Source organism: Arachis stenosperma, chromosome 3 (genome assembly GCF_014773155.1).
Source record: "Arachis stenosperma cultivar V10309 chromosome 3, arast.V10309.gnm1.PFL2, whole genome shotgun sequence".
In the NCBI taxonomy this organism is placed as follows: domain Eukaryota; kingdom Viridiplantae; phylum Streptophyta; class Magnoliopsida; order Fabales; family Fabaceae; genus Arachis; species Arachis stenosperma.
The window spans coordinates 79,338,126-79,351,591 of NC_080379.1; the positions used below are offsets into that span (position 1 = coordinate 79,338,126).

At 41.6% G+C, this 13,466-nt stretch overlaps 1 non-coding gene across 1 annotated transcript; it reads left to right on the top strand.

The window, feature by feature from the left end:
- The first annotated feature begins 13,363 nt into the window (after positions 1-13,363).
- Positions 13,364-13,466, top strand: LOC130971362 (small nucleolar RNA R71). The gene has a single exon (XR_009082585.1). It is a non-coding gene; the product is annotated as a small nucleolar RNA R71 (small nucleolar RNA).

A 13,466-nucleotide genomic window follows, 5' to 3' on the forward strand; every position in this document is an offset into this window, starting at 1 on the left:
TTCCTTGAACATTCTGTTTTCATTGAAATCTCTGTAGAGTGTTTCATGTCTAGCATCCAACCTATGGAGAAGTTCTCTTTGCTGAGCTTGCTCTATCCTTAGTTGAGCTTGTTCTTGTATCACTTTCTCCATGGCTTTTTCATGTTCCATAGCTGAATTGTTGATGGCTTCTTGCATCTTGGCATATTGTTCTTGTTGCAACTCCATCATGTGTGTTTGGTACTCATTTTGTTGGTTCATCCATTGAACTTGAACCTCTCTTTGTTGATCCATCAATTGCCAAAGGTCCCTTTGTTGTTGTGCTTGTTCCTCTTGGCTTCTTTGAATTTGTGAATATTGCCCAGAAATCCCTTCCAAGGCGGCTTGGAGTTGGTTCATGTTCAAGGTGTGGGATTCATCCATTTCTTGAAGCTCCTCCTCTTGTCTTACTTCTTTCCTTTTCTTCCTTCTTGCTAAAGGTTGCCTTTCCAATTGGGTTGTGGTGATGAACTCCAACCTTTCTTTGGTAAGAGGTTTTCCAATAGAGACCAAATCAGTTTCTTCAAATTCTCCCAGAGGCACTCCAGCTTCTTCACATAGGCGCAGAATAGTACTAGGGTATCCTAGCCAGCTGTCCTGTTTGACCTTTTGAGCTATTTCAATGATGTTCTTGGCTATAATATCTCCAACATTGATTTCCCTCCTTTCATTATGCAATGGATCATTATAGCTCTATTCACCGTTACCTCAGAGTTATTTGAAGTAGAGATCAATGACCTCCTCACTATGTCATGCCATCCTTTTGCTTGAGGTATGAGATCACCTCTCCGAAGTTTGAGTGGTCGGCCATGTGAATCCAATACCCAATCAGTGCCTATTCTGCACAAGTCACTCACCACATCCACATATCTTGGGTCATTTTCAACCCTTTCTTCATAGCTAGGTCGTTTGAACTGTTTGTGCTTGACCCTTAGCACCCTATTGATGGTGTCCGGGCTAAAATCAACATCCACACCTCTTACATAGCTCATGTATGGTTCTTCATCATCATATTCTCTTATCACATTAGTGAAGAACTCATGGATGAGAAGCATGCTTATTTCTTGAGGTTGGTCACAGAGAAGCTCCCATCCCCTTTTTCTGATTATTTTTTGTATCTCAGGGTATTCATCTTTTTTAAGCTTGAATGGTAGCTCTGGAACAACATCTTTGCTTGACATCCAACTAAAATTCGCTCATTGTGTTTGGATTTGAATCTTCTTTGATCAAATTCATCTTCTCTCCTATCCCTTGATGATGAGGCCATTGAGATTCACTTGCAAGATTGAATCTCCCCAACACCAAACTTAGATGAATGCTTGTCCTCAAGCATAAGGAAAATGATTGTGAATGAGAGAGATATGGGATAAGCACGGTGACTTAGAGAAGGTAGAAAATGATGGTGAAGGAGATTGAGTGTTTCGGTTATGTGAGAGATGTGATGCTTCAAGAGTTTTTGTTGGTAAAGATGAGGTTCAAGGTTAGAATTTGTGAAACATGGAGTAGGTTGGAGGTTGAGTATGAGTTCGGCTAGTGAAGTGAAAGTTGGTGGGTAGAAGAATGAATGATGAATGAATATGGTTGAAGTATTTAAGTGAAAGTTGGTGGGAAGGCATTTAAGGCTCGGTCATGGCATGCTTCCTTGTGCACAATGCATGTTGATTTCTTTTTCCCCATGCACAAAGTTTAAATTCATGTGACTACCCTTCCTTATGTATCCGTGATCTTTCTTCAAGATTCCCCATCATTTCTTTCCTTCTTTCATTATATGCTTCCAAGATTCCCATCACTTCCTTCTTTCTTTCCTGCAACAAAATGCCAAAGACTTGAGATTCTTAAAGTGACATTAATGGCTAAAAACTTATGATTATGTTCCTATACAAAATTGACTAAATTAGATTCCCTAACCTATTTTTTTAGCATTAATAATGCAAGTAAAGACACCAAACTTAGTTTGTGACTAAGTGTTCTATGGAATTAATTCCAAGATAGCCACATCAAACTTAGTAATTTACCTACATTAAATGCTTTTTTTTTTCACGTTTTTTTTTTTTATTTATTTATAACTAAAGTAGATGACAAAACTTTCATAGCTTAGCATTTTCGTGTATGTATGGACACCAAACTTAGTTTGTGGCTAAGTGTTATAGAACACACATTTGCCATTACTTCAAGATTGGCCACACCAAACTTAGTGCCTTGCATACACCATGTACTAGTCTACTTGATCATTATTGGTTACTAAAACATGAAATTAAAAAAGACTCCCTGTGCATGGGTTGCCTCCCATGAAGCGCTTTGTTTATTGTCCTTAGCTCGACATTGCAGCTTCTTTGCTCATGTTAAGAGTTGCACACTCTCTTCCTTGCTCCAAGGGCCACCAAAATAGTGCTTCACCCTATGTCCATTGGCTGTGAAGGTTTGTTTTGAGGCTTCATCAAGCAATTCAACATAGCCATGAGGTGATACTTTGGTGATGGTGTATGGACCAGTCCATCTAGACCTCAGCTTCCAGGGAAAAACTTCAATCTTGAGTTGAATAACAACACCTTTGGCCCGGTTCGAATGTCTTTGAGAAATCCTTTTATCATGCCATCTCTTTGCCCTTTCCTTGTATATTTTGGCATTGTCATATGCCTCCAATCTAAACTCCTCAAGTTCATTGAGTTGTAGCAACCTCTCTCTCTTGAGCATCTAGAAGAAGTTTGGTGGCCCAAAAGGCCTTATGTTCAAGCTCCACAGGGAGGTGGCATGCCTTTCCATACACCAATGAAATGGAGATTTTCCTATGGGTGTTTGAAGGCTGTCCTATGCCCAAAGTGCATCATCCAGCTTCCTAACCCAGTCCTTTCTTGTTGTTCCCACAGTCTTCTCCAAGATCCTTTTAGCTCTCTGTTGGCCAGTTCAGCTTGTCCATTGGTTTGTGGGTGGTATGGTGTAGCCACTTTGTGAGTAACACCATATTTGTGGAGTAGGGAGTTTAGTTGCTTGTTGCAAAAGTGGCTTCCCCCATCACTTATAAGTCCTTTGGGCACTCCAAATCTAGTGAAGATGTTCTTCTTGAGAAATTGCAAGACCACGTTGGTATCACATGTGGTGGTGGCTATTGCCTCAACCCATTGGAGACATACTCTACTGCTACCAGGATGTATTTGAACGTGTAGGATGGAGGAAAAGGTCCCATGAAATCTATTCCCCACAAATCAAAGAGTTCCACTTCCAAAATGAACTTTTGAGGCATCTCATTTTTTTGACAAACCCCCTGTTCTTTGACATTCATTGCATTGGCTCACAAACTCCCTAGCATCCTGAAGATGAGGGCCAATAGAAACCACTTTGTAGAACCTTTGCAGCCGTTCTCTCAGCCCCAAAATGACCACCATAATTGGAGTTGTGACAATGCCATAGTATGTCCTTCATCTCATCCTCTGACACACATCTTCTTATCATTCCATCTGGGCATCTTTTGAACAAGAAGGGTCATCCCAGAGAGAAGAACTTAGCCTCATGCAACAGCTTCTTGACTTGTTGTTTTGTGTACTCTTGTGGAATGTTCTTCCTGCCTTGTAGTTGGCCATGTCCGCAAACCAAGGGACATGTTGAATGTGCAAAAGATGTTCATCTGGAAATTCTTCATTTATTGATGGAAAGTTGTCTAGGCATGCATCTTGTGGCACCCTTGATAAGTGGTCAGCAACTTGATTTTCATTGCCCTTTCTATCTTTGATCTCAATGTCAAACTCTTGTAGGAGTAGCACCCATCTGATTAACCTTGGTTTGGCACTGTTTTGACATAAGATACTTAAGAGCAGCATGGTCATACACTAAGACTTTAGATCCAATCAAATATTGTCTAAACTTATCAAAAGCATATACCACAGCTAGTAGCTCTTTCTCTGTTGTGGTGTAGTTCTTTTGAGCTTCATTCAACACCTTACTTGCATAGTAGATAACATGAAGCTTTTTTCCTTCCTTTGCCCCAACACAGCGCCAATTGCAAGGTTGCTTGCATCACACATGAGTTCAAAGGTAGTCCCCAAATTGGGGGTGTGATGATTGGTGCTGTGGTAAGCTTAGCCTTTAGAGTTTCAAAAGCATGCTTGCATTCATCATCAAAGATAAAAGGATTGTCTACCACCAGCAAATTGCTTAGTGGCTTTGCTATTTTGAAAAATCTTTGATGAATCTCCTATAAAATCCAGCATGCCCCAAGAAACTCCTAACGGCTTTCACACTAGTTGGCAAAGGAAGTTTTTCTATAATTTCTACTTTTGCCTTGTCAACCCTATACCTTTTCTTGAAATTTTATGACCAAGAACAATGCCTTCGGGTACCATGAAATGGCATTTTCCCAATTCAAAACTAAGTTTGTTTCTTGGCATCTTTCAAGACTAAGGTAAGATGGTGCAAGCAAGTATTGAATGAATCACCAAAACAGAGAATCATCCATAAAGACTTCAATGAATTTTTCTACCATGTCTGAGAAGATTGAAAGCATGCATCTTTGAAAGGTAGCTGGGGCATTGCAAGTCCAAATGGCATTCTCCTATATGCAAAACTCCAAATGGGCAAGTGAAGGAGGTCTTCTCTTGATCCATGGGGTCAACTACTATCTGGTTATATCCAGAATATCCATCAAGAAAACAGTAGTAGGCATGGCCAGCCAACCTTTCAAGCATCTGGTCAATGAAAGGGAGAGGAAAGTGGTCTTTCGTGTAGCATCATTCAGCCTCCTATAGTCTATGCACATTCTCCACCCTGTCACTATTCGTGTTGGGATAAGCTCATCCTTCTCATTAACATAACGGTCATCCCCCTTTCTTGGGAACCACGTGCACTGGACTGACCCAAGGGCTGTCAGATATAGGGTAGATGATCCCAGCTTACACAACTTAAGGATTTCCTTTTGAACAACCTCCTTCATTGTAGGATTCAATCTTCTTTGGGGTTGTACCACCGGTTTGGAACCCTCCTCTAAGAGTATCTTGTGCATGCTACAGCAGGGCTTATGCCTTTCAAGTCATCAATGGTCACCCCAAAGCCTCTTTGTGAGCTCTCAAAACCACTAGGAGCTTTTCTTCTTCTGCATTCAATGTGGAATTGATGATCACTGGGAAGCTATCTTCTCACCAAGAAATGCATATTTAAGATGAGGGGGTAGTGGTTTCAACTCTTGTTGTGGTGCCTTTTCTTTGGTAGCTTCACTTGGTTCTCTTGATGCTTCCAACGTGTTTCTTCTTGCCCTTTGATGTTATGGACTTCCTCTTGTTTCATTTGATGGTTTGTGTCAAGCACTTCTTCAACCAAAGAGTCTACTACATCGATCCTCATGCAATTTTCTTTCTCAACAGGGTGTGCATTGCTTTGAAGACATTTATGGTCATTTGCTCATCATGCACCCTGAAGATCATCTCTCCCTTTTCCACATCAATGATTGTTCTAGCTGTAGCCAAAAGGGTCTACCAAGAATGACTGAATTGTTTCCCTCTTCATCCATGTCTAGGACCACAAAATCAGCTGGGAATATGAAGTTTTCCACCTTCACCAAGAGGTTCTCAACTACTCCATTTGGCACTTTGATGGATCTGTCAGCAAGTTGGAGTGACATCCTTGTGGTTGAGCTCTTCATCATCATTTTTCTTCATCTGGTAAGGGGCATTAAGTTAATGCTTGCTCCCAGGTCACAAAGTGATTTGTCAGCCATGCTCCCAATCGTGCAAGGTATGAGAAAGCTGCAGGGTCTTTGAGTTTGGAGGTAACCCTTGTTGAATGATGGCACTACACTCTTGATTGAGAACCATGGTTTCTTTTTCTTGCCAACTCCTTCTTGGTGATCAACTCCTTAAGAAACTTTGCATACAATGGCATCTGTTCTAGAGCCTCTGCTAATGGGATGTTGATTTCAAGTTTCTTGAAGATCTCTAAGAACCTTGGGAATTGTTGGTCCTTTGCTCCTTTGTGTATCCTAGTTGGGTATGGAAGCTTGGGTACATAAGCTTTCACTCCTTCATCTTTGTTTTCTTTTTGTGGATTCATACTCTCCTTGCCATCACGGTTGCCTCCTTGACTTGGTGGATTGCCTTGTGGCTTGACAACCTCTTTGCCTTTGTTAGATGTTGAAGCCTTTTCTCCATCTGCCTCTCCACTGTGTCTTGCTCTTTTTTTGTTGCTTCTTTATTTGAACTTTCACCAACTACCTTGCCACTCCCTTAACTGCAAAGCCTTACATTCTTCTCTTGGGTTGGGTATTGTGTCACTTGGGAGGACATGGGTTGGTTTCTCGGCTTGTTTGGCTAGTTGTCCCACTTGTCTCTCAATGTTCTTCATAGTGACCGCTTTTCTTGTTGTCCCTTAGCTAAGCTTGAGTGGTTTGAGCAAGTGCTTGCAAGGTTGCTTCCAGACTTGAGATTCTGGCCTCATGATGGTCAATTGGAGGTATGATGGGGGTTGATTGTTGTTGGAAGTTGTTGGGTGGATTAGTGTGGTAATTTTGTGAGTTGGATGTTGGTGCAGAGAAGTTATTTTGGTGGGTTTGTGAGTTATATGGGGGTGTTGATATGTTTTGTGTTTTTCTATATTGGTTAGTGTTGTTAGTATGGTGATTTTGGTTGTTTGTGTTACGGGTGTGATTGTGGTTGTTGTTCTTTTGCCAATGGTTTTCTCCCCACTTTAATTGGGATGATTCTTCCAAGATGAGTTGTATGTATCACCATGGATTCATCCTGAGAGTTTGAGGTATTCTGCATGTATTGAACTTGTTCTTGTGGTTGTTCAACCGTGATCCCTTCACCTTGGTTCCATTCAAGTGTGGTTGATTTGTTGTGTTCACTGATGCAAGTTGCATACCATCCATTCTCTTTGTTATCATCTCCATTTGTTGTTGGATTTGTTGGTGCATTAACTTGTTTTGTGCCAAGATAGCATCAACACCTTCAAGCTCCATTACACCTTTCTTTGGGGGTGGATTGTGTTGCCTCTCTGATGAGTAATAATATTGATTGTTTGCCACAATCTCAATGAGGTTTTGAGCCTCCTCAGCAGTTTTCATCATGTTGAGTGATCCTCCTGATGAGTAGTCTAGTCCCTTCCTTGCTTCTAAGCTTAAGCCTTCATAGAAGTTTTGGAGCTTAACCCAATCACTAACATGTCTGGGGGACATCTTCTCATTAGTGCCTTATATCTTTCCCAGGCTTCGTACAATGACTCCCCTTCCATTTGCCTAAAAGTCTGAACCTCTGTCTTCAACTTGATGACCTTTTGAGGTGGGTAGAATTTTGCTAGAAATTTGCCCATCACTTCATTCCAATCATTGAGGCTTTCCTTGGGGAATGATTCTAGCCATTGAGTGGCTTTATCCCTCAAGGAGAATGGAAATAGCAACAACTTGTAGACATCTGGATGCACTCCATTTGTCTTCACTGTATTGCATATCCTCAGAAAAACAGAGAGATGTTTGATTTGGGTCTTCAAGAGGTCCCCCTCCATAAGAGCAATTGTTCTGTACCAAAGTGATGAGCTGAGGTTTTAGCTCAAAGTTATTGGCCTGAACATTTGGTGTAGCAATGCTGCTCCCACAATGTCTTGGATCAGGGATAGTATATGAGGATAACACCCTTCTAGCGTGTCCACCATTATTGTTGACCCCTCCAGGAGGGTTGTGCATCTCATCCTCCATGACTTGATCTTCTCCCTCTGATTCCTCTGACCCTTCTTCACCAACTATGAACTTTCCTCTTTCTGCTCTCCTTAACCTTCGGCGGGTTCTCTCGTCCTCAATATCACGTCTACTTGTTCCTGACATACACAAACAGAACTAAAATCACAAGTGAAATATTCTAGAACTAGAATGGAATTGGAGTTAGTGAAACAAAGTATCAAACAGTTAGTGGGCTTAACAAAAATAAAAAAAAATGCTTAATCTAAACCACCTTTCACTTAATCATTGTCAATCTTTCCAATCCCCGGCAACGGTGCCAAAAACTTGATACGTAAAAATTAGATTTCACGTAGAACCGGCAAGTATACCGGATCGTATCAAGTAGTAAGACTCACTAGGAGTGAGGTCGATCCCACGAGGATTGGTAGATTGAGCAACTTTAGTTAAATAGTAGACTTAGTTAAGCGAATAAGATTTTGATTTTGTGATTAATGTAACTTTTGAACATAAGTGCAGGAATGTAAATTGCAAGGAATTTAAAAACAGGACAATAGAAATAAAATGGAAGTAAATGACGGAAACTTAAAGTGCAAGATACTTAAATGGCATCAAAGATAAATTGCTAGGAATTAAAGGTTGCAGAAATTTAAAGAGCATAAGCAAGAGCAAGAAATAAAGAGACAGAATGTAGATGACAAGAAAAATAAATTGCAAGAATGTAAAGGGAGATGGGGTGATGGGTATTCAAACAACTAATAAGCAAAAGAAATAAGAATTGATGGTAGAGAAGATCATTAGGGATCAGAGATGTTAGTTTTCATGAATTGATGTTAGTCAAATTCCTCTCAATCATGGGTATAGATCTATGGCAAGTGGGTGATTGAACCCCAATCTCTTGGTGATTCAATCTCTCTCAACATAGCCAATTGCCACTCTCGTGATCTAATTGTTCATGAGAAGAGATGAAGCTCATATATTATCCAGCCACACAATTTCTATAATCTCAACCAAGGAGAGTTACATCTCACATACTAACCAGGTATATTGATTAAAGAAATCATGAAAGGATGAACTCTAAACTGAATTATGTGGTTCATTCCTCAAATTCACCACATAATTCATGTAGATTAACCCCTCTCTCGATGGTGGTTGAATCTATGAAGAGCAAGAGTTCCCTCTTTAGATCAACCACTAGAATTGAGGAGGAAAGATGGGTTCATCAATCCATTCCAACAAACAGAGCTCCTCCCCCTAATGAAAGTGGGGTTTAGTGAGTCATTGCTCCAAATTCAACAACAATTGCCATAAACAAGAATTAAACTAAGTGTAAAGGAAGAAGAAGAAGAAGAATGAAGTGCTTAAAACTTGAAAATGAAGAAGAAAAATTCCAATAGAAAACCAAAGAGAACTCTCTCGGAAGTACCCCCAAAAGAGTCTTCAAAATTCAAGTGCTAAAAGTGTATAAAAATTCTAAGTGTCAAAAAGTATTCAAAAGTGTAAAAGTCCTCTACAAGTACATCAATCTCCTCTATTTATACTACTCTAAAACTCTTCAGAGATCTTCAATTTGGGTTAGCAATGTGGGCTTTCTCATTGTTGAATTCTTGGCTCAATTGGAGGTGTTGCTAGGCTTGGAAAGGAATAGGGGAAGCAAAGCAAGTTGGCACCAATTCTGGCCCATTGAGGGGCGTTGTTGGCAATAACTCAGGCCTTAGTGCACGTTGGCAACGTGCATGCCAATTTCCTGGAAGTGAGTTTGAGACTTGGGCGTTGCTAGCCCAAGTTGTTGCAAACAACTTGCTCTTTCTCTTCTTGGCCTTACTTTCATGCTAAATGTAGCCCAGAATTTGAGTGTCAACCTTCAGCTTCAATATGGACTATTATACATCATTGGAAAGCTCTTGATGTCTATTTTCTAATGCCATTGGAATCACCTCAATTGGACTTTCCTAGCTCAAGTTATGGTTCCTCAAAGAAGGTAAGGTCAAGCTGCCAAGTTGTTGCCAAGTTGTTGTGAATAACGCACCCTCAACCCCAAGTCAGCAACGTGCTCGAGCATCACTCTCCCAAGGCAAGGACTTGAGGCTGGCGTTGTTGCAAAACACGCCCCCTTTGTGCACGTTGGCAACGTGCTCGATCCCACATCCAAGGATCATCTCTAGCTCCCTTGAATTTCATTTCATGTTCTTGTTTTTAGGGCCTAAAGATGACTCTGGTTTGGCTTCAATTTTGTGCTCCATCATAGACTATTATATATGGTTGGAAAGCTCTGAATGTCAGCTTTCCAATGCAACTGGAAGCACTCAATTTGGATCTCTGTAGCTCAAGATATCTTCCATTGAAGAGGACATGGTCAGGCTGCCTTGTTGGAGTTGTTGTGAATAACGCCCATACCTTTCAAGTTAGCAACGTGCACCATAATTTCCTGGCGTTGTTGTGAATAACTCCTTCTCTTTAGCACGTTGGCAACGTGCTCGAGCCTTTCTCGAGGCTCCATGTTTGCTTCCTGGCGTTGGCAACGTGCATGGCAAGGCCATTGGGCGTTGGCAACGTGCATGGCAAGCTTGTGGGCGTTAGCAACTTGGATGATGCCTTGATTGGCGTTGGCAACGCGGATGGTGGGCTGATGGGCGTTTGGCAACCTGGTTGGTGCGCCATTGGGCGTTTGGCAACCTGGTTGGTGCGCCATTGGGCGTTTGGCAACCTGGTTGGTGCGCCAAGACTTGGTGCCTAGCCAAGCACTCTTGTGTGGCGTTGGCAACGCCCATTTTGAGTTGGCAACACCAGCTCCTTTTGTTCCATGGCTCCATTTGTTGCTTGGTTGTGTGGCGTTGTTAGCCTGCGTTGCCAAGGATAACGCCAATGCTTCCTAGCTTCAATAACGTGCTCGAGCTCTTCTTTAGTGCCAAAGTTGCTTGTGTGTGGCGTTGGCAACGCCAGTTTCAAGTTGGCAACGCCAACTTTGCTTCCAGGGCTGCCAAGCTTGCTTGGTGTTGTGTGTGTGGCGTTGGCAACGCCAGTTTCAAGTTGGCAACGCCAACTTTGCTTCCTCCAGGGCCAAGTTCCTTGCTTGTGTCTTGTGTGTGGCGTTGGCAACTTGGTTCTAGAGTTGGCAACGCCAACCTTGCTTCCAGGGCCAAGTTCCTTGTGTGTGAGCGTTGGCAACTTGGTTCTAGAGTTGGCAACGCCAACTTTGCTTCCAGGGTTGCCAAGCTTGCTTGGTGTGGTTGTGTGTGGCGTTGGCAACGCCAATCTCAAGTTGGCAACGCCAACTTCTTGCCTTGGTTGCCTCCAGGACCAAGCTTGCCTTGTGTTGTGGAGTTGGCAACGCCAATCCCAAGTTGGCAACGCCAACTTCTTGCCTTGGTTGCCTCCAGGACCAAGCTTGCCTTGTGTTGTGGAGTTGGCAACGCCAATCCCAAGTTGGCAACGCCAACTTCTTGCCTTGGTTGCCTCCTTCTTGCTTCCATGCTTCCTTGTTTCATCACCTATCATCAACCAAGGAAATAGCTTCAAAGTCTTACCAATTCATGCACAAATTCCATGAGATTTATTCATACTCATTCATATATGCATTCCTTAAAGCACTTGCATGAATTTGGCTAAAATTAACATGTTCCTTGATATCATCATGCATGGAAGCAAAACTCATAAAAGGACTTGTTTATTTAGAGAAAATGAGTGAAATTAAGCTAAAACTAACTAAACTAACTAACTAATAGTGCAAATATGCATTTACATCAAGCGCCAGATTCATGCTCTGTTCTGGCGTTGAACGCCAGCCTGTGCTTCCTCCAGGGTGTGATTTTTCTTCTGCTGTTTTTTATTCTGTTTTTAATTTTTATATTTTTTCGTGACTCCACATGATCATGTACCTAATAAAACACAAAATAACAATAAAATAAAATAAAATAAAAATTAGATAAATAAAATTGGGTTGCCTCCCAACAAGCGCTTCTTTAATGTCAATAGCTTGACAGTGGCTCTCATGGAGCCACAAGGTGATCAGGTCAATGTTGTATAGTTCCAACACCAAACTTAGAGTTTGGATATGGGGTGTTAACACCAAACTTAGTGTTTGGTTGTGGCCTCCCAACACCAAACTTAGAGTTTGACTGTGGGGGCTCTTCTTGACTCTGAACTGAGAGAAACTCTTCATGCTTACTCTCTTTTGTCACAGAGGGATGGCCATGTGCCTTAAACATAAGGTGGTCCCCATTCAATTGAAGGACTAATTCACCTCTGTTGACATCTATCACAGCTCCTGCTGTGGCTAGGAAAGGTCTTCCAAGGATGATGCATTCATCCTCTTCCTTCCTAGTGTCTAAGATTATGAAATCAGTAGGGATGTAAAGGCCTTCAACCTCTACTAACATGTCCTCTACTATTCCATAAGCTTGTCTCAATGACTTGTCTACCAATTGTAATGAGAACAAGGCAGGTTGTACCTCAATGATCCCCAGCTTCTCCATTACAGAGAGTGGCATAAGATTTATCCCTGACCCCAAATCACATAGAGCTTTTGCAAAGGTCATGGTGCCTATGGTACAAGGTATCAAAAACTTGCCAGGATCTTGTTTCTTTTGAGGTAAAATTTGCTGAATACAGGTATCTAGTTCATTAATGAGCAAGGGAGGTTCACTTTCCCAAGTCTCATTACCAAACAACTTGGCATTCAGCTTTATGATAGCTCCTAAATATTAAGCAACTTGCTCTCCAGTCTCATCTTCATCCTCTTCAGAGGAAGAATAGTCTTCAGAGCTCATGAATGGCAGAAGAAGATTTAATGGAATCTCTATGGTCTCTATATGAGCCTCAGATTCCTTTGGGTCCTTAATAGGAAACTCCTTCTTGCTTGAGGGACGTCCCAGGAGGTCTTCCTCACTAGGATTTTCGTCCTCCTCCTCCCTTGTGCATTCGGCCATATTGATTATATCAATGGCCTTGCACTCTCCTTTTGGATTCTCTTCTGTATTGCTTGGGAAAATACTGGGAGGAGTTTCAATGACTTTCTTACTCAGCTGACCCACTTGTGCCTCCAGATTTCTGATGGAGGATCTTGTTTCACTCATGAAACTGAAAGTGGCCTTTGACAGATCAGAGACTAGATTGGCTAAATTAGAAGTGTTTTGTTCAGAATTCTCTATCTGTTGCTGAGAAGATGATGGGAAAGGCTTGCTATTGCTCAGCCTATTGCGTCCACCATTGTTAAAGCCTTGTTGAGGCCTTTGTTGATCCTTCCATGAGAAATTTGGATGATTTCTCCTTGATGAGTTATAGGTGTTTCCATAAGGTTCACCCATGTAATTAACCTCTGCCATGGCAGGGTTCTCAGGATCATAAGCTTCTTCAGAAGCTGCCACTTTAGTACTGTTGGATGCATGTTGCCATCCATTCAGATTTTGAGAGATCATGTTGACCTGTTGAGTCAACACTTTGTTGTGAGCCAATATGGCATTCAGAGTACCAATTTCAAGAACTCCTTTCTTCTGAGGTATCCCATTATTCACGGAATTCCTCTCAGAAGTGTACATGAATTGGTTGTTTGCAACCATATCAATGAGTTCTTGAGCCTTTTCAGGCATTTTCTTTAGGTGAATAGATCCACCTACAGAATGATCCAATGACATTTTCGAAAATTCAGAGAGACCATAATAGAATATATCTAATATGGTCCATTCTGAAAACATGTCAGATGGACATCTTTTGGTCAACTGCTTGTATCTTTCCCAAGCTTCATAGAGGGATTCACCATCTTTTTGTTTGAAGGTTTGACATCCACTCTCAGCTT